Here is a 20565-nt window from a genome sequence, read left to right as displayed (position 1 = left end):
ACCCTGGCCCAGCACAGCCCACAGAGGAACCCCTGAAGTCCTGCGCCTTTATTCACAAGATCATTTCTTTGCTCTATCAAACGAAGTATCTCCCATTACTGTGTTCTCCTTGGGCACAGGAGTTGATTAGAGTTACCCAGTGGAGCTCACATCACCCTGGATGGGAGCAGACCTGTCACAGGAGGACAATCACAGCCCAGCCGCTCAGCCTGGCCAGCTCTGCCTGCCCACACTGATGCCCTTCAGCAGCTCAGCTGTTCATGGTGCGGACACTTCTTCCTGCTGCCTGCTGCAGGATGTCATGTATTTTCACATAAAAATAGTATGCAGTGCTGTGTGAGACTAAACATAGGTGGAAAACTGCCCTGATATTAGAGGGGAAAATCCTTTGTAAAATGTTACAGATGCAGAAATTGTTACTGTTCTAAACATTTTCCATCCTTGCTTTCTGTGAAAGCTTGAGACCATCTTGAGGATAAACAACTTTTCAGAAGGTCACCAACAGCCCTAAATACAATTTGTGGAGGGCAGAAGTCATAATTATTTTGAGCTTAAATAGTGCATCCCATTTTCTGCTTTATTGTGAGTATAAAAAACATGCGAACTATAAGATAGTCTCAAAACATCAATCTGGACTGAGTTCCCCAGGCATAGCAGGGAAAAGGCTAATGTGAGAGAAGAATAGTCTGTTTACTACAGGTATTGGTAAAGCTTTCCTGGCACTACTGTGCAAGAGTTCTAAGGAAAGGGCTATGAACAGCTTATTTTTGAAGTACTTCACTAAAATCAGCTTCAGTTTGAATATTCAAATTTTAAAGCAATCTTTCTGTAGCCAAGCTTGTCTCCAAGAAGAAAAAACCCAAACAGAGTAGGAGGAGAAGAAAGGACCTCACAGATCAACTTTGTCATGTGAACTGGAGGCACAAGCTGAATAGTTTTTGGTACTTATTTGTTTATTTGTAAATAGAAACATGGGAGAAGAGACACAGGTCCTTGCTTAGCTGTTTCATTGCTGAAACCAAAATGACCACATCTTACCTAATATTCCACAGCAACAGCATGCAAATAGCTCTCACAGGGAGCCAACTAACCTCTCTTCAGCAGCTGAGAAAACCAGGCACTTGGAGAATGCAGTTATTTTCTCTAAGGTGAAGAGCTCAAGGGCTGCAGTGGATAATACTCCAAAGTGTTCATTTTTCCTCTGCTGATTATGAAGAAAGCCTGGATTCTTCAGTTTCTACTGTACTTGTATTTTCACCAAGAAGCATTTCATTCCATTCATGAAGAAAAACAAGCAAAGCTCTCAGCTCCCAAACTGGAGCATTCTTGTCAAAGAATTTAACACATTAGACTGGCAAGATTCAGGAGACTTGATGTGAAAGAATACAACTAGGCAGTGATGACAAAAGGGTAGCTTGACAGCTTATTGACTGAAAATGGCTTTCACACCAGGAGAAAAAGAATAAACATATTTTTTCCTGTTCCAGATATGAAACATGCAGTAATATAAGTAACCATACAGATAGCTGACTCTATGGCAGACCTTACAGATAACTGGAGGGTAAAAAATAAGTTTTAAGTCACAAAACACTTTTTAAGCATTAGGCCATCATGTAAAGATCAGGAGGCAGATAGAAAAGTTGTAGACCACGGAGAATATTTTGAATGCAGAGTCCAGAAAGTCAAATCTCTCTGAAAAGGCTTGGAGCCCTACTGCTTCTTACTTCCCTAATGATGCAATTTGGCTTAACAAAACCAATTCTGTCTCCTCAGAAGCCCTGCTTCTGTTATGGTATGCTACATGCCATGACATAATCACTTCTCTGTTCTGTTCTAAACTCAAAAAATAGTTTTGTGTTAGCCCATACAGTTTCCAGAAAGTTACACTAGGTCAAGCTCTACACAGCAGAAATGTCCCTGTTCTGAAGGCTCTGCTAAATTTTTATCCATCCTCTTCCTCCCTTCTTACTGTTTCTGCCTTTCTGTTATAAATTGTTTCCTGATGTGTCAGACTAATTGAATATATGGCATGCAGAAAGGCAGATTGCTTTTATTTGCTCTCCTGTCCAGCTGTAACCAATTCCTCTGTCACTCTTTTAAATATTCTCCTTCAATTTTAAAGCTTGCTACAGCATTTGTGTTGCTCTAAGCGATGTGTGAAACTCTTTCACTCCCTTCTCCTTATCAGCCCCAGGCTACATGCATTCATGCAAAGTAGAGATGTTGGCATAAGGTACAGGATGGAGAACACTGTGGTCAGAGACCAAGAATCCCATCTCAAGCCAGTGAGTCTGTGAGGAACTTAAATTACAAGATTTACAAGGGGTGTTTACAAGGGATTTACCTGGGAAGCTGGATGCTGCCTGCTGCTTTAAAAAACCCTCAAATTACTATTTTTTCAAGGTGCTACCAAGGGATGCATTGTCCATTTATGGAAGCGCATAACATATTGGTGACCCATGACCCAGGCTAAAACTAAACTAAACTAGGAAGTGAATTAATATAAACCATTTTGCATTAAGACTCAAGGGTCTAAAATTAAAAAGAATTCTTTTCTCTATAGTTTGCTGCTGCTTTTTGGCAATTATGAACAAAGAGCCACCCTTATACAGAGTGCTTGGACAGCATCTTTAAGCAGGCTCTTTCATTCCTTTTTGGGAACCTGAACAACAGCAACCATGATAAAAGCAACTTCAAGTCACAATAAATATATTGTTCCCATTTAATTCATGTTTTCTCAATACAATTGGTGTGTAAGAGTTCAGAGGAAAAGAAATTTGTGTACTATGGAGATCATGCTGTCAGGTAGCACATTAAAAGTATATTCTATGACTGTTCTACAACAATAAAAAATATTTCCATAAATACATGAGCAACAGAAGAAGAGCTAAGGAGAATCTCCATCCTTTATTGGATGTGGTGGGGAAACATAGGACAAAGGATGAGGAAAAGGCTCAGGTCCTTAATGCCATCTTTGCCTCAGTCTTTAATAGTAAGTCCGGCTGTTCTGTGGGTACCCAATCCCCTGAGCTCAGAATCAGGGATGGCTGGGGAGTAGAATGAAGCCTCTGTAATCCAGGAGGAAATGGGCAGTGACCTGCTACTCCACATACTCACACAAGTCTGTGGGGCTGGATGGGATCCACCCAAGGGATCCACGGAGGCAGAACTGCACACTCAGTCATTTTCCATCATGTACCAGCTAACCAGGGAGGTCCCAGCTGACTGGAAACTACACATGGGCTGAGATGGGACTGGCAGAATGGCATGTGCACCAACCAATTAAAATGAATACAATCCTTTTAGCTTTACCTAAGCTTAGCTGCAACATTTCAATTTGCAAACACCACCTAGGAAGTCTTATCAAAGACCCTTGTGTAGTACACTATTTTCCTTACCAAACCAAACCTCTCATTCCCTCACCTCTAAATACAGTATAAAACTCTTAGATGTGGAAACAATAGAGGAAACTCACAGGTGAAGGAAATCTTCCTGATACACATTGTAATGCTAACATCCAGAGCAGAGCAACCAGAGCTTAAAATGTGTTTTTGTTCAAGATTAGCAAAACTCCAGAGAATGTTTCTTTTCTTTATCAGCGCTAAAAATATTCCAACATCCTCATGTGTCATGGGTTGGCACTGGCCAGATGTTAATGCACTCATGAATATATGTTTTTTCTCTAACAACTCCTGTGGGATGTGATCAGGAACAGAGCAGAGCAGGCTTAAATCTTGAAAACAAAAAAAAAACCCACCAAAACTTTATTAATTACATAAGAACAGGGACAGAAATACTCTTAAACACACACAGAGACAGAAATAAAAACTTCTTAGAACATTTCTTCTCCCAGTTTCTACCTCCCCACCCATCACTTTTCACAGACCAACCTTTGGGTTTTAGATCAAACAATCACCACTCAAAAACAAACTAATCTTCAATTCAGCAAGGGAGAGAGGAGTCTCTCTCGCACCACAGACTGTTCCTCAGAAAAACACGGGTCTATCCCTTGTGTGTTCCCATGACACTCATGGCACCGCCCGGAGAGGTCTGCCAGGGTGACTCTCTCTTTTTCCTATGTCCAGCGCTCTCACCGCTGTCTCATAGGATAAAACTACATACAGGGCTTTTTAAGGATACTTGCATGCCGAGCTCTCCCCTTTTTACCCAGGGGCCGGGGTTCCAGGAGCAGGTCTGCCCTGAGGGCAGAGGGCGCCACCTCACCCTCCTCCTCTTTTCTCTGCTCGCTCCACTCTTCAAGTGCCAGTCACTGTAGCAAAAGCAAGGGCAGCTGCATCCACCCAAAAATGCAGTTTATGTTCAAAAGAGACTTAAGTTCAGTCTATGGCTGACATTATGCAAGAGAAGTCCAGCTCCAAAGGCTACTCCTCTCATTCTTCCATCGGGTTCTTTCCAATCATGCTTTATCATCTCGGTCTTAGGCCGCTTCCGTCTCCTTATTTCCAAAATCACCAGTCATGAGAATCAATGTCTAAGAAAAGTTTCTTTCTGCCAAGCAAGGGTTAACAGTTTTTTCTCGGCAGGGTGCAGGCTCAGGCACTCCCAGGCTCCACAACTCCCACGTGGCTCGGCACCTTCTCCTGGAGTTTGGGGGTGGAGGGGGGTGAGCACACACAGAAGGCACTTCCACAGTTTTCCACCCCTCCATCCTGGACGGGGCAGCTCAGTTCCAGTCCTGTCCCCTCTCTTTTCCCCGCCCCGGGGGCTCCGGCTTACTTGAGCCGACCACGTGTTTCCCCTCCCCCACCCAGCCTCGTGGCTGGGCAGGGGAAGGAGGCCTGACAAGTCTCTCTGCTGAAACCGGGATCCAAAAAGAGACCGAACCCCCTAGACTCCTGCTTTTAACTCTTTGTGTCCTCAGAGGCGTGTCCAAACCTCTGAGTGACCAATCTAGGTGCCAGCAGAAAAGCTGATTACTGATTGGACTGCCCACATCCCCCTGGAAAAAAAATTCACCTCCCTTGCAACCACGACATCATGTCAGCAGTTACATATTTTCAAAACAAAGATATCCAATTAGGCTTGTTTATTATCAGCAAAAAGCTATTTTGCAATATTTTGCTTTCCAGATCCCCTCTCCCAAAGAGCAACCACTAAGCACTGCTGATATCTTGAATTTTTTGAAAAGTTTTACTTTTTCCAAACAAACATGGAAATCAGTTTTCATTCAAATGTTCAATGAACTCAAGAGTTAGAGTTATAAAGGTCTTTGTGAAGCTTTTTTTTCTTTTCAGGTTAAACATATTCTTTTGTATTTAAATTGGGATAGTAGTCATGGTTTGGTTTGGTTTTCAAAGCATGGTTCTAATCCAGCCAATAAACAAAAAAAATTAAGCCAGAACCAAACTGTAGCTAAGTGTGAGCATATGCAAAACTGAGCACACTGAGACCATGCAGGGCAGTGTTGATCTTGGACACTCAAAGGAATTTTATTGAAAGTTCAATGATCTTCAGCAGCAACTCCCTCAACTGCTTATTATTTCAGGACACTTCAAGTACAGCAAAATTAAAAAAACAAAACCAAAAACTGAGTCTCAACTCAACGTCTTCAATAGCTGCCAGATAAATTTTTCCATTTCGTCTCTTAAACTGACGAAATCTAGTGAACTGGGGAAAAGATGGGGACTACAGGGAAAGGAATAGCTTTCCTCAGCAAGTATTCCAAGCTCATCTGCACATTACTGTAGTTCTTTCTTGGGACAGAAAATCCATTCAGAATGTAAATCTATTAAATATGGAAGTATATAAAAGACAATGAGAACACTGTGGGGTAAAATAAATAAATAAATAGTAAGACATTGATTGTTGCCAGCAGGCCCTATTTGCACCAGTGTCCTTTCTAAGGGGCTGCCACTGAAGAGTAAAGTTAGGCACCATGGGCTGCCCATCACCAATATATATCAACATCTGTGTGGCATCTGCTTGGGGCCAAAATCAAACCTAAGACTGGTGGAGGAAGGCTCTCCACTGCAGCACCATTCTCCACAGTCCTTCCTCTTGCAAAACCAAATTTAAGCATTATGAACAGAGGTACTGTCAGCCAGCTAGATACCTTAAAAAACGGTATGGTAATCACTTACATATAAAGGGGGAAGTGGAAGCCAAGATTTTATAGTATGATTAATGGTTTCTGGGTGTACAGTTCAAGGTACTGTGAAGAAATGCTGAGTTCAGCTTCTGGAGAAAAAAAAAAAAAATCAGGCTCCATTAACATCCCTTAAGCTAAACCAGCTTTGGGTTCCCCAACTACGATTTTGGGATGCTTGCCATGAAGACCTTGAGAGAACTACCTTCTACCTTGGGAAATTAATTAAGCTGCAATACATCACATTTAAAAGCCGGTGTCCTGGCTTCAGGTTGCACTTCCATCTTTACTCAGGCAGCCTCGGTGGGTGGGGTGAACGTGCATTTAGAGATGAAAATAAAGGTCTTTCCTGAGGGCCTGGACAGGTGAGTGAGTTTCCATGAGGTAAGCAAGGGTGTGAGCCCACAGGCGTGCTGCAACGGCCCCAGAGCCTGTTCTTCCCTCATGGGGCACATGCGGCATCATGACCACGCACCCACACCGTGGGACCAGCCCTGCTCACCCGCAGCTCACACCCACACAGCCACTGCCACACCTCTGCAGGGACAGGAGGCCACACAGCCACTGCCACAGGCTCAGCAGGGACAGGAGGCCACTGAGCCACTGCCACAGGCTCAGCAGGGACAGGAGGCCACAGAGCCACTGCCACAGGCTCAGCAGGGACAGGAGGCCACACAGTCACTGCCACAGGCTCAGCAGGGACAGGAGGCCACTGAGCCACTGCCACAGGCTCAGCAGGGACAGGAGGCCACTGAGCCACTGCCACAGGCTCAGCAGGGACAGGAGGCCACAGAGCCACTGCCACAGGCTCAGCAGGGACAGGAGGCCACACAGCCACTGCCACATGATCAGCAGGGACAAGAGGCCACTGAGCCACTGCCACAGGCTCAGCAGGGACAGGAGGCTGACCCCAGCCTGGCAGCGCTGTGTGCAGTCACCCAAGCCGAGAGGGGAGCTGGCACCACTGGAGGAGAGCAGTGAGCTCGTCTGGAGCAGGGCAGGCTTGGCCTGCCGCTGCTGTGTGACACCAGGCAGACGTGGGCAGTGTAGGTCAGCCGGTTTGCTGGTGGTGACTGTGAGGAATGGGGTCTAGAACCACCTGAGAGTATTTGGCTTTTAGCTAGGTCACTATATGCCTGTGACATGCCACTGATCACTCAAACATCAATCAAATACTGCTCACCTTGTGACACAACAGCTGCAGCTTGGTCTTCACAGAGGCCTCTCTGCTCTCCGTCTCTGCTTCCCAAACCTGAGAGTGTCCTTTGCTCACCTTCAGAGCAGCCTTTTCTCTCCAAGCACCCAGTGTGGCTGGCCACCAGGGCCTTGTGGCTGAACACCCAACAGAGCAGCTGCCCTCCAGCAACAATGCAGTGACACCAAGTGCCCCCTTGGGCACTGCACTGACCTCCACTGCCTTCGCACCCTTGATGGGCTGGGACTGAAAGAGCTCAGGAGCACCTTGGCTGGGCTTGTGGAAGGGGCAGAGATAAGACCAGGTCTGTTTTCACACAAGGCTATAAGATAAATCAACAGAAAGGATAAAGCGACAATCTGGACACTGAAGAGTCTCTGTTTAAAGGCTGCTGAATCCATGCTGAAATTCAGGGATTTCAGGGAGCATGACAGCAAGGAATAGTTGTCTCAACCCACTGAGCTTCAAGTCTCCCACTCTCCTGACATCTAATATGCCCCTCAAAATTGATCTCCATGTGTGTAGGGGCCATATCAGATAACTACACTGTTTAGCTGCCCCTGGGGATACCCCTGCACCAAAAATATCTTAACAGCAAGAAACTCAGATCACCTCTGTTCTGGCATTGCCTGAATACCAGAAGGCAGCTGGACAAGATGCTTCCTTTGTCTTAATATTTAACTTCTTGTAGATCTTGGATGTGTTTATGGCTCAGCCTGAAACACCTTAAAATGTCTGTGTACTAGGCACATTGGACTCATTCAGCAGAGCCCAGTTTTACAAGTGAGATGAAGTTCAGCCTTCTTTCTACACTCACAGAAGACACACACTCAGTCTTAAAAAAAAAAAAAAAGGGAATCCTTTTGCTAACCAAAGACGCAAATCAAATGGTACTGGCAGACTGTTCTCTTTTCCTGGTTCCACAAAATTTTCCATGAAGAAAATGTTTTACATGCCTGCTGAAATCTTTCTTCCACGGTACTCTGTTAAACCTTTGATTAGAAGACAAAAATTACAGTACTCTTGTAATAGCTATTTCCATGTACAGGTGGGTCAAGAATCTTCTTCATAGCCACAATACCTAGAGTGCAACTATCCCCCAAAGAGAAATGTAAATTCCATGGAATTACCACAGCAGCATTTAAGTGCATAAGCTGCCAAACCATACAGAAAGTTAATAGATTTGTTTATGGACTAGACAAGGTTTAATTAAACCAGGCAGCTCTGAAGAACAGTAAATCCTCTCTCTCTTTGTCTTCCCCTCCCCCTCCTCCCTTTCTTTTCTAGAGTATATTTCTCCTAGTGGCTTTCCTCTTCCTAATAATCCCATCACAAATGACAGATATGTTATCAGTCATCACTGGGATTTGACACATTCTTAATACCTGTCATGACAGCTCTGAAGTCTGCATGCTACTCCATTGTATTCCAAAGCATTTGCAGGAGGTAATGGACACATCAAATACAAGTCAATGGCTCTGCTTTATTGAACTGCTGAAGGCTTGCAATATAGAAGGAGATGCTTAAAAAAGCCTAATTGTGATTATTCAAAATCACATGCATAGTAATTAAATATAAAACAGTATATAATGTGGCAGTGTATTGCTCTGCCCAGAGTCTCTCCTGATACCTTGGGTCTCTGTTTTACTTTAACAGAGAACCTAATGTAGAAATGAGGTGAAAATCATGGCAAGAACCAGAGTCAACATCAAAGGTGGACACCTGAATTGATATGAAGACAATGGGATTGTGAAGTGTGTCACTCACAGCAGCTGTCAGTACTGCCGAAGAGTAAATGTGAGTGCAGTAGAACATGAGTTTGAAAAGTATCTCTCTGATGGGGATGCAAGAAAAAGACAGCATTTTATCACTGAGCAATACAGACAAGGAACACCAACTAACAGGTTTCGTATGAGTCCATTGCTAATGCCTGTTGATTTTTGTGGCCATCTTAATACAGGTAGTTTTCTTTTTTTTTCATTCAAGCCCTCAAAAGAGATGTAACAGATACAGCACCCCACAGAAAAAAATCAATACAGAGCTCTCCAAGCAGATAAATTTTCTTTTGATCAAATTCTAGTATTATTTCAGATGACTCTGGTCATCTGTGTGTAACAATTTCCAGGCACAAAAAAAATATAATTTTTTAGTGTAATTTTTCTTCCAAGCCTTAAACTTGCAAAAGGCTTTCTCTGAGTTGAGCCCAGCTGCTGCAAAGCATCATATAGCTACAGCCTCTGCCAACAGCATATGAGCTGCATGACAGCAGTGTGCTTTGCCATTAGTAAATGCAATGGCTTGTTGTTCTCAATGCATTTACAATTTTGCACAAAAGCAGAAAAAACCACCCCCAACAAAAACAAAAACCCCACACAGATTAGAGACAAAGCAGTGCTGTGTAACTCAAGGCCCTTTCAGCAAGGCAATAAAGCCGAGGCAGAATTGTGAGCTGGAGTCAAAAGGAAGTGTCCCATTGACATAATGAGCTTTGGAGCAGGTCTGAAGGGAAGACGACAGGAAAAACACATTCAGCCACCTAAGTGATTTCATGTCCTCTGGACAAAACCAGTTAACGAGTATGTCGTGGTTTAAGAGTCTCGAGGCATTGTTTGCATCTACAAGAAATGAATGAGTAAACTGGTATTCCTTACAGTGCAATTTTACTTAGGAGAGATGCAAGAGTAAGTTTTGCACCTATCAAGCACTTGGGAATGAAGTGTTGGCATTTAGAGGAGTGGGAATATTGTTCTCAGGATGCAGCAAATCCTATTCCAGGGATCTAAACCACTGCAATAATAGCACTGGTGGAGTATAAGCTCATCTTCCCAGCTGAAGCACTTTCAAAAAAGCTGAAAGGTAAATTTACTTTAATAGGCTTCTTACCAGATCAGTTACTGCCCGTTCTCGAGTGGCCAGTGTAAAAACACACCTCAAATAAACTTGGCATCATTTTTTCTGGTGATGATATTTTACCAGGGCCTATCACAGATCAAATTTGTACTGTGAGCTGAGCTTGGATTGCATGGAGGCAAAATCATGGCAGCACAGCCCCACTGAGAAGTCTCCCAGTAAATATTCCCTTCTGGCTTCAGTCCAAGCTTCTCCTGCTGCCTACACTCCCCAGTTATTCCTTTCATATACCCTCTCAGCTGTAAGCAAATCAACATGCCAATCCCTTGGGACACATGGCTTAGCTTATACTTAAGACTTGCCATTCTGCTTTGTGCTTTGGACATTGATTTCCATTGTCTCAGCTATCACGCAACAAAAGGGCATTTAATTGCTGTCTCATTTAGTCTGGGGGAGAAGAGGAGAACAACTTTTTCCAGCCCTGATTGATGGCAGCCATTAGCACCTCCTAGCACAATACTGACTTACTAGAAGCATGATTTACATGTGAAGTCCAGTGCCACACAAGTGAATCAGATTTGCAGCTATGCTTACTTGAACAACTTCAGAGACAACATCTTCACGTGAAATGAATTTGCAGAAATGCTTACACTGGTCACCCATATACTTCAAAGGTTAAGGAGGTTTGTTGAAACCTCCTAGAAACAAAAGAAAGTTTAGCAGAGATCTCAATTTTTGTTTCACTTGTCAAGTGCTCTACCATGGAGGTGCTTTAAAAAGAAAAAACGAAAAAAACACCCAACCAACCGGTTTTATACTTATTTACATTTAACATTAGGAAACACTTCATATCCACTATGCATCAAAATTCCCAATTGCATACTAGAAAAGGCAACACTGAAGAATCCCATAAACTGCTTTCCCCTTTTCATGTGAACATTTCTATTTTTTTTGATGGAGGAAAGAAGAAAATTAATATCCACATTTAATATCCTCCATGTTCTGGAGAGCAATAAGCCACATAACTTGGTGTTCAAGCCAAACTGCTGATAGTGGATTTTTAGTACGTCTCATTTTATTAAAAAGCAAAAGGATGCAAATCTCTCTTTCAAAAGAACAGAGCTCAAGAAACAACTAGACTAGTGAAGGCTTCTTGAAATAGCACCTTTAATCAGTCCTGTTATGTGAAACTTGCAGTAATTTCAGTAAAATTTGATGTAGTTTGATGCAGCTTATCAAAACATTTAATAATTGCAAAATATAAGACCAAGCACCTTTTGAACACCAGACTTTCCAGTCAGACATAGAAACAAGCTGAGGCACTAGGTATTAACAGACACACCTTTGTACATTCTTTTGGAAGATTTACCATGGGAGATGCTGATTTAGAAAGGCTTACTTTCAGCAGGGCAATGATGTACAGCCAAACACGCAAGCACTCACGTTGTCTCAGCTGTGGGAGCACTAACCCTGGCCAGGCAGAGGCTTTCTGAAACCATGCTAGCTATACCCACAAAAAACCACTTCTGACTACTTTCAGAACATATGCTCTGTTATTCACATAATTGGTTTAAAATTCCACAGCAAAATTCCTCTGCAATGACTTGCTTTCAGTGAGTCCACGTCTTACTTTCACATCCCCCACAGGACCCACCTTTGTTCCTCAGTGATACTCATCGTGCCTGATGTGCATTTCTAAATAAGCTTAAATAGTGGCTATTTCTGTGTGATTTCATGCTTTTTCCTACATCTCGAAAAATCATGATTTTAGGTACATAAATGAGTGTGCGAAGGCAGAACGTACATTTTTGGTTTAGAACAGCTGTTTTCACTTTTGTTCATTCTGCAGCACACATGCATGGAAAACCGTATTTTGGTTCTTCCTTTCCCCATGTGTTTTTAAGGGAAAATGAAACACAGAAGCATCCAAAACAAATAAACAACCCCCCCCCCCAACAAAACAAAACCAAACAAAACAACTCCTGAAAAACCTAAACAAAACCCCTCCCAAACTGGCATGAGGCCAGATATTAGTTAAACACTAGAATATACTTGTCTCCTTAATTTCGCTCTTCCTAAATTTTGTTTTCTCCTCCCACTGCTTCCTTTTTCTTTGCTGCCAGGCAGGAGACACGTGTTTCTCTTGCTGGAAAGGATAAGTGTTATCTTCCAAAAAGTTCAGTCTATGGACAATTATTACTGGTAACTGTGAGGAAGCAGGCACAGAGGATCCCAGCCTCTCTCCTTCCCCTCCAGGCTTGCTCTGGGCTGGAACCAGCGCTCTCAGTGGCAGCACTTCCAGGAGCACCTCAAGCACTAAGAAAGCTGCCAAAAAGGATTTAAACCACTTTGCAGCTGAAAAACAGATCGAGAACCATGTTTGTGCAACCCCTCTATCAATCTTGCTTCAGATCTCTTTGGACACTTGAGAATAAAGAAGGTTTTACTTGCTGGTTTCTGAGAAACCTGCCAAGCCAACACACGCCAATCAATGTGAGCAGGTCCTGGAAAAGAAGTTGATCAAATCTCTCCGATCATCCTCAGAGTCACAGTCAAACCCACACACCTCTGAGATTCAGGTCAGCCTCACAGCTGCTCAGCATCCCCTGGAGACTCAGAATGTGAGTGCAAAATTAGGGCAAGCACTAGCACAGCAGTAGGCTGCAGCATGTTGCTGGCAGAGGCACAAACCTGCTCCTGTACCCAGCACATCATCTATAAATAGGTTTATGAATAGAGAACCTCTGCCAAGCTATTCTTGCTTTTTTTTTCTTTGCTAATTTTAATGCCTCTTGCAAGACTGACTCCTAGAAGTTTTATCTCCATTAGTAGTAATAAACACTTATTAAATGCTCCAGCAATGTCTGAAAGTCTTGATAAATAGCAACAAATTTGTCTAGAAAACCAGGATATAATTTTGCATTTAGAAAAGTCTATTGCATTAAAAAAGAAGGAAGAAATGAGCTTACCTGAAAACAGAAAATTCACATGAAAAATCTGTGTGCACACAACAGTTTGGGAAACAAGAACACACTTCTTCTGGGACTTCAGGAGACAAGGCAGTATCAGTGCTTACTCTTGTTCAGTTATGCTCCTGGGGGTACCAGCTGAGTCCCAGAACTGGCCCTGGGCTGTCCCCCTCACTCTTGGCACCTGGAACAAGAAGACAGGCTCTCAGCTCCCTCAGCACAAGAGCAGCACAACATCCCACACCCCAGCACAGTGAGGGATGCTTACACTGCCTGTCTGCTGCAGGCTCAACGCAGCCTCACAGAAGGGGAAGCTCATTGCAGCTGCCATTATTGATAAGCATGGCTCTCTGCTCTTCCCCACCGCAGGTGCCCTCTCAAGATACCTTGGGGACACACAAAACACTGGAAAGCTTTCTACAGAGCATCCTAACTCTCCCTTGGAGGGACTTTTCTAGGTGACAACAATAGCCCCATAGCAAACCTGCTAAAGCCCAGACTATGGCAAGAACACTTTATAGTAAGAATTTTGTTTTCAGCTGCCAGTTTTTGGGTGACCAAGCCAGCCAGGAATAATTTCAAACAGGGACATTAACCAAGGATTTAAATTACCTTGTACTTTCATCTGGTATCATTCTCTTGTATCTCTGTTTTTTCCCTTTCCCTCTCAACCCTTACATATTTCATCATCCATTTTCAAGGATGGATGACTAAATGAAGCCCTTTATTAAGGCTCAATTTTCAAAAGCAATGTCACCTTCCAGTTTCCCTTTGCTTCAGAAATTAGCTTCTAGGGGCATATTCTTGAAAAGCCTACATCTATACCTCTTTAAACTTTCTGGGGAATAATTGAGTATGGAAAGTAAGGTTTAGCCTGATTAAATTTCTATTTCCATCTAAAAATAAAAGGATATGCATAGGAAAGAACTAGGAAAGAACTCCCTATTTTTTTTTAACTTCTGAAAGATGAAGACAAAGGAGACATATTACAATAAATTTTATTTTCTTTCAGAAATCCCAAGAAACTTATGATCATATTCTTAAATTTTGAGCTATGTAGAGTTGACTGCTAAATAGTTTATAAGTTCTGAGCTAGGTGATCTTATGGGCCCTGATTTGAGCCAGAGGACTACAGGACCTCTGGTGGTCCCTTCCAAACCAAGTTACCCTATTATTTTTTTCCAAGGGGAATAAAGACTAGTTTGTACTTTTCAGAAACATAGCCAACCTTTTTTTTTATGTTTGCCACCGCTTTTACTGTATGCATCTTCTCCAACAAGGAACCTTTCAAAAGTCCAAATCTATACACATTTTTTATATGAAAACCCTTTAAAAGTTATTTCCATCTTAAATTATCAGAAGTATCTTGTCACATATCACAAACTGAAAGGGTTTAGTGCATTCAGGTTAAACTAGCCTGGTAAGAAAACTAAGAGAATGCATCCTAAGTCCTCCACCAGGTAACACTAAGAAGGAACTGGGGGTGAAAGACAGTGGTGGAAGAAACTTCCTGTGGAAGAAACTCAGCTTTACAGTAACACATTTTCTAGCTGTGATTCTGAGGGCAGGACACTATTTTTTAAATCAGCTCTCATGTCACATGGCTGTCAGCCCTGTCTGCAGCGAAAGCCGTGGAATCCCTTGCACACTCCACACTTCTCCCTGCCAGCACCTCCCTGCAGTTACACCTCCCTGTGCCAAGGCCCAAGGTCACACACAAGCCCACATCTCCTGTGGATCATCACACAACCACTTTCCAGCCCTCCAGCTGCCTCCAGCATGTCTGTGCATCAAACCTTTTAGCTGGCCGACAGGTTTGCTTCACAGTAAAAAGCTGACTTTTCAAAGAGTCTCTTGGAAGATAAACATTCTGAGGCCTTTTTTCCCAAAAAATTCTTGATCACTACTAAACCAAAAAAACCCCCTTGTGCAATACAGCAAGATCTTTTTCTGTTTCTCTGTGTATCTGCTCTCAGCAGAGAGGAATAGAGACATTATTAGACAGATAAGATATCCAGGGAATAAAGTACAGGATTTTCAGTCCTAAAATACCATAAAGACGAAATGAAAATTAAACAGACTTTTCCCATCATTATGGTGAAAGGATGCCTTACAGGGTTGGAAATTTCTCCTCAACTCTAAGTGAGCCTTATTCCTGTTGCTCTGACATGTCTGTCATCGCAGTTTTCTCCCTTCCCCTTCTCCAAGAACTGCAAATGCCTTCTCTCTTAACCCCAGCAACACACTGGCCATCAGACTCTGTCACTGCTTCTGCTGCAAGGGAACACTGGGACAAGAAAGGGGGAATCCTCTCAGAAAACCATTCACATGGGTCTACCCAGCAAGTGGATACATAGTCTTCCTTCTCTCATTGTTCAAGAATCACAGGTACTTCTCTTTCCTAATAAAATTATTTCAAACAAATTAACACCATGACCATTTTTAAAGTTGAGCCTTAGTCTCAAACAGAATCTAAAAGAGATTGTTGTTAGACGTGAAGAGCTTCTTCTTCAGCATGCCCATAGTTTGCTTCAAAGCTCATTGTTCAAATAGGAACAGTTGACATGCAAAGTCAAATTTAAGGATCCTGGGAGTAGCTGTGCATGATGGGCAGCTGGCAGGCAGGTCTACTGAAAGGATGCAGTTCTGCACCTGAAGTCACAGGAGTGAGATTCCTAATTATATGCAGAAACCAAGGCATGGGAGAAAAACCAGTTCATCAGTTAGCATCCAGCAGCACAGTGAGGAAGCTTTGTTCTCTTCTCTGGAAAGAGGACAGTCGATACTGCTCATATCAAAGCCTGGATCCACAGCCCTCCAGGCTTAATTAGAAAATCATGAAGAGTACAAATGGCATTGGACACAAAAAATGATCATTTTTCAAGTAAATTTAGTGGAGTGAGCACTCTTACATTTACAATCCACACTCCCTCATCCACCCTTTTTCCCTCGTTAATGATACAGAGTTGGCTGCAAATGCAACAAAACCTGTCAGCAACTGCAGGGTGTCCTAAAGCAAGTCTTGCCTATTATTTCAGCTGTATAGATGAAGGTCGCTGACACTGCTAACACCTCTGACATTTTATAATCAATTGCCAACATTTACAGAGGAAGAAATACCACTAGCTTTGAACACACTCAGAAAGAAAGAAATTCGTCTCAATTAATTTTAAGCTTGCTCTCTCTGAGCCAAAACATGAAACATGAGGAAACCTAACAAGTCAAATATTAGTGAGATTGTTTTCTGGCAGCCAATGCCATATTCTGTTTGTATATAAACAATTGTAGTTTATCCATCTCTTCAAAATAACTGCAGTATGAATCATCATAAGGACAGTGTCAGAGAAAACTGCCAAATACTTGTAGCCGAAGAAAAACAATAATTTAACTTTAAAAGCAAATGAATATCAGACTATCGGCATGTTGCTAACACCAAATACCTATTGGAGAAATCTAGTATTTTGTGGATTAGACTCTTAGAAGATGAAAGGCCCTGACCTTTACCTATACCTTCGCTGTTGGTAAAGAATGATGACGCTCTTGCTGTACACTGCACATTCACCTTGTGCCTGCTTTTCAGAACAGGAACAGAGATTACTGCCTTTTAAACTAGTCTTATGCTGACTTTTAGCCAGCTGCAATATTCCACTGCTATAGCTAAGGATGGAGGGCTAAGGAAGAGAGATTCAAACAACACTTTGCAAGGGGTCCACAAGTCCTGTCTGATTTGTAAACTGTCAATGTGCTTGATGAGTTCAGCAGCTGGGAAACCCTGGATTTGACATTGCTGCCCTTACTCAATAGTTCAAAGCAATCATTTTGAGTTAATACAGGGCCTCAGAGAACACGGGGCTCTCTAACTTAAGACCTCCTAAAGACCTACATTTTGGACAAAATTCTTGTTCCTGACAGCCCTTCTCACCATCCAGCTCCTAATTCAAACCATCAGTACACCCTTGCTTTTTACAGGAGCTCGTTGCTGTATGTTGTAATATTTGCACCAAATACAATTGCCAAAGGCACTCCAATTTTCACTAACAGTTACCATTAGGAGAAAAAAAAAAGTATTTTTGTCCAAAAAGAGCCATTTCCTGATGTTTAGCATAGGCAGGATAACGGTCAGAGGCAGCATCTTGGCTCAGCAGGCAGCAGTGGTAGGTGGTAAATGAGAGTGCTGGGGAGGGGACAGATCTTTTTCCAGGGGGGAGAGGGGGCAGTGGAGGCACCCTGATGGCAGTAAATTTATGCATCCACTCTTGTCAGTCTAGGAGGAGGGAATCATTATGCAGGGCCAGCTGCAGGGGTGTGCACTGCTGTCGGGAAAAATTAGAAGTCTAGCAATGAACTATAAAAAGGGAGAAGTGACAGAGTGAATGAAAACTCCATGATAAACCCATTTAGGCTCTCTTCTTCCTGGGATGAAATATGAAGCATAGTCTCCTTGGCATATTTGCTGGCAGAGGCTCAAACAAATGCCTAGGTACGCTCAGGCACATGGCCCAGAATGTGCATGACAGCATCCACCCAAAGGACTGAAACTGCACAGGGTATGGAGCAAGAGTCCCTCCTCAGCACGTTCAGCTCTGTCCTGGGGAGGGATCCCAGCACACTGAGATGCTTTTGGAAGAAATCTCCTCTGCTGTCAAATGCCTTCTTTGTGCAGATACCTTGGAAAGAAAGCTTTTCCATTTGAATATCTTGGGGGAATGTGGAGGTTGGGATGGGCAGAGAGGAGAGATGAACGGACTACAAAACATTGAAAAGCACCCAAACTAAGGCCCTGGTATTTCACATCCATCCAGGATATGAAATATTCCAAATATTTAGTCATCATGCTTGGTTATAAAAAAATTAAAGGTTTTTGATCATACTGGTATCGGAAAACAAGGGAATAGGGAAAGAGCAGGCAAGGAAAGCAGCACTCTTTAATACACTCCCAAAAGGCCCTGGTTACAATTCAAGCTCCAAGCCTAAGAGGCAAAGTGTTTGGTAGCTTTTCCTTCTGCCTGTCCTGACCACTTTTAAAGCCTAGGGGCTGGTGAAACTCTTTCTGGAATGCTAATGCCTTGCTGAAAGCCAGAAGGTACAAAATGGGAGCTGCCTGGAGAGTGCTTTCCTGGGGGGAAAAGGGAGGGAGAGAGACAGGGATATACTTCAATACCTTATTTTACCAGGAACAGAAGAAATACATTTTGCTCAGCATGCTAACATTGTACCTTCTGCCACTGTATGTCCTTCAGTGTCAGCTCTTCGAGATTCAGTTTGATGAGAAAGGTTTGTTCAATTAAGTGTGTGAGAATCAGGGAAAAAGAAAAACAAACCACAAGCAGTTCTACTGTAAAAGTCCTTCTTTCTACTACACAGCACATTCAGAAACATAGGTATTTATTTAATTCTCTGTAAAATACTTTCAATCCATTTAATCCTCTGTAAAATACTTTGAATCCATCTGCCCTTTTTAAAGGCTGCTCTTCTCCTAGTGGCATCATCTATCAAGTGTAAAAATATTTATGCTACTAGGTGCCAGATTATGACAGGACTTGACCACATTGTAACTACTGGTGTGTTTCAGAAGCATTTATACCTGCTGTAGGCCTAGCAGCTTTAAAAAAGCTCAGAAGTACATAAAAAAAACCACTCCAGAGAAATGTTGATACATTGTTTCATTAACACTGTGAAGGTATAAATGGGGTTATGAAGTGAAGAATGGGGTCTTCTGATGACGTAAATGGAAGATACCTACGTGCATGAAGGTTCAAAGAATGTCATTCTTAAGGCCACTCTTTGATCAAAGCTTTGTGAGAAAACACAGAAATAAACCACAAGCTGTTACACTGAGCAACAGAAATAAAACTGGCAAATTCCTAAATACGAAACTATATTTGTCAAAGTGCAAACAATACTTCTACAGCTACATGGTTAGGTTTCACTTTTTTTTTCCTGAGGAAAGTAAGGACAGGCAAATGTTTAATTTTAATATCAATTCAGGAAAGCTTTAATAGTAAGATATCAAATATATTATGGAAAAGGGAAAAGGAACACAGTTATTTATCTGACTTGAAAACAGCACAGTGTCAAGTTAATTTAAAATTCAATTTCAGTTTAAAGCATTACAAGGAAGAAAGAATCCTATGTATCATAGGTTGTAAATTGAAACCCTAGCAAGGTTTTTGTCTGCCAACTAGCTGTGTATCAGCTATAAAGCCAGATTGCAGGTGCTTCTTTTAGGAGATTGGGCTGCAAGGCTCACATTCCGAGAAGTTTGTCATTTACTATTCCCAAAGGCATTTAATTTAAATTTTTTTTATAGTCCGTTAGTTAATGGAATGCTGGCATTACAATCACCCAGAGGTAATTTCAGCAAGGTACAGTACGTGATGCAAAAGCACAGAGGGTCCTACCCTGCGGAAGTCACCAAGAAGGTGCACGTTCATATAAACACATCTTTTACAAAAGCAAATATGCAAAAGCAGTTTGTCTGCAAAAACAGCTTTTGGGGTGACAGGAAATTAATAAATAAAGAACTCTTGGAGGTTTTTCCCCTTTCTAGAAAATATACCTGCACAAAAAAGTTTCATTTAAACTCTACATAAAACCTTGAACACAATGGTTTGAGAGAAGAGGCAAGATAATCCTCTCAGTTTTCTGAGCTGAGGGATAAATAAATCTGATAGCAAGCACATCTAATTCACCCCTGGACTCCAAACTGAATGGAAGCATACTCAGATTTCATACATATTATAAAAAAGTGACTCAAGGACAACAGCTAGACTTCCAGCTTTGGAAGATTCCTGCAAAGAGCACTGACCAGTCTGATCAGAAAGGGAAATTCTGCTCAGAAAGGCAGATTCTGCTCCTCAGCCACTAACAGCCCAGCTGGCCAGCAGACAGGAACAGGGCTGGAAGGGCACAGAAAACCTGCACCAACAAAGAAAATAAATGTATATCCCTGACCTCCACTCCTCCAAAGGAAAGGCAAAGAAAAGCTGCCATTTACAGCAGCTGGGCTACTTTTATTTAGCCACATAAGCCTTGAACCTCCTTGTACAAACACTGTGAAACCTCAAAACCTTGCTGAGGGAGCAGATGAGCACCTTGGAAAGCTTTAGTTTTGTCAAAGTGGAATTTAAGGTGTGTGCAAATTGGTACCCAGGAAAGGGTAATATCTGAGGACATGAATTTATCTCCACTGACATATCCACAGCTGGGAACCAGTATGAACAGCTTCCTCATGCTGATACATTCCACTTCTTTTTCAAACGGAAAGATATGGAAAACATTATTAGAGGTGATAGGAAAGTGTTTTTGTACTGCAGTAATGGCTTTTATCCTATCTTTGAAATAATACACATAATTTTGTGTAAATTTATCATATATACCCATTATATATAGTTACATTTTTCATAAAACAATAATTTCTAAAAATGCTGGAAGATTTAAAAACA

General features: G+C 42.2%; 1 protein-coding gene across 7 annotated transcripts in view; it reads right to left on the bottom strand.

Moving 5' to 3' along the window:
* Positions 1 to 20565, bottom strand: part of PLXNB2 (plexin B2) — a 252410-nt gene that overhangs the window by 159719 nt on the left and 72126 nt on the right. For 5 of the 7 annotated variants that reach the window (XM_063396802.1, XM_063396799.1, XM_063396796.1 and 2 more), the window contains one exon: positions 13121 to 13304. The exons of the other annotated variants lie outside the window; for them this stretch is intronic. The gene's annotated coding sequence lies outside the window, so the exon portion shown is untranslated. The remainder of the gene's footprint in view (positions 1 to 13120; positions 13305 to 20565) is intronic. 7 annotated transcript variants of the gene reach the window in all.

This window comes from Prinia subflava, chromosome 4, assembly GCF_021018805.1.
Source record: "Prinia subflava isolate CZ2003 ecotype Zambia chromosome 4, Cam_Psub_1.2, whole genome shotgun sequence".
Classification (NCBI taxonomy): domain Eukaryota; kingdom Metazoa; phylum Chordata; class Aves; order Passeriformes; family Cisticolidae; genus Prinia; species Prinia subflava.
Note: the sequence above shows the minus strand (reverse complement) of the source record. Positions and strands in the feature narration are given on the sequence as shown.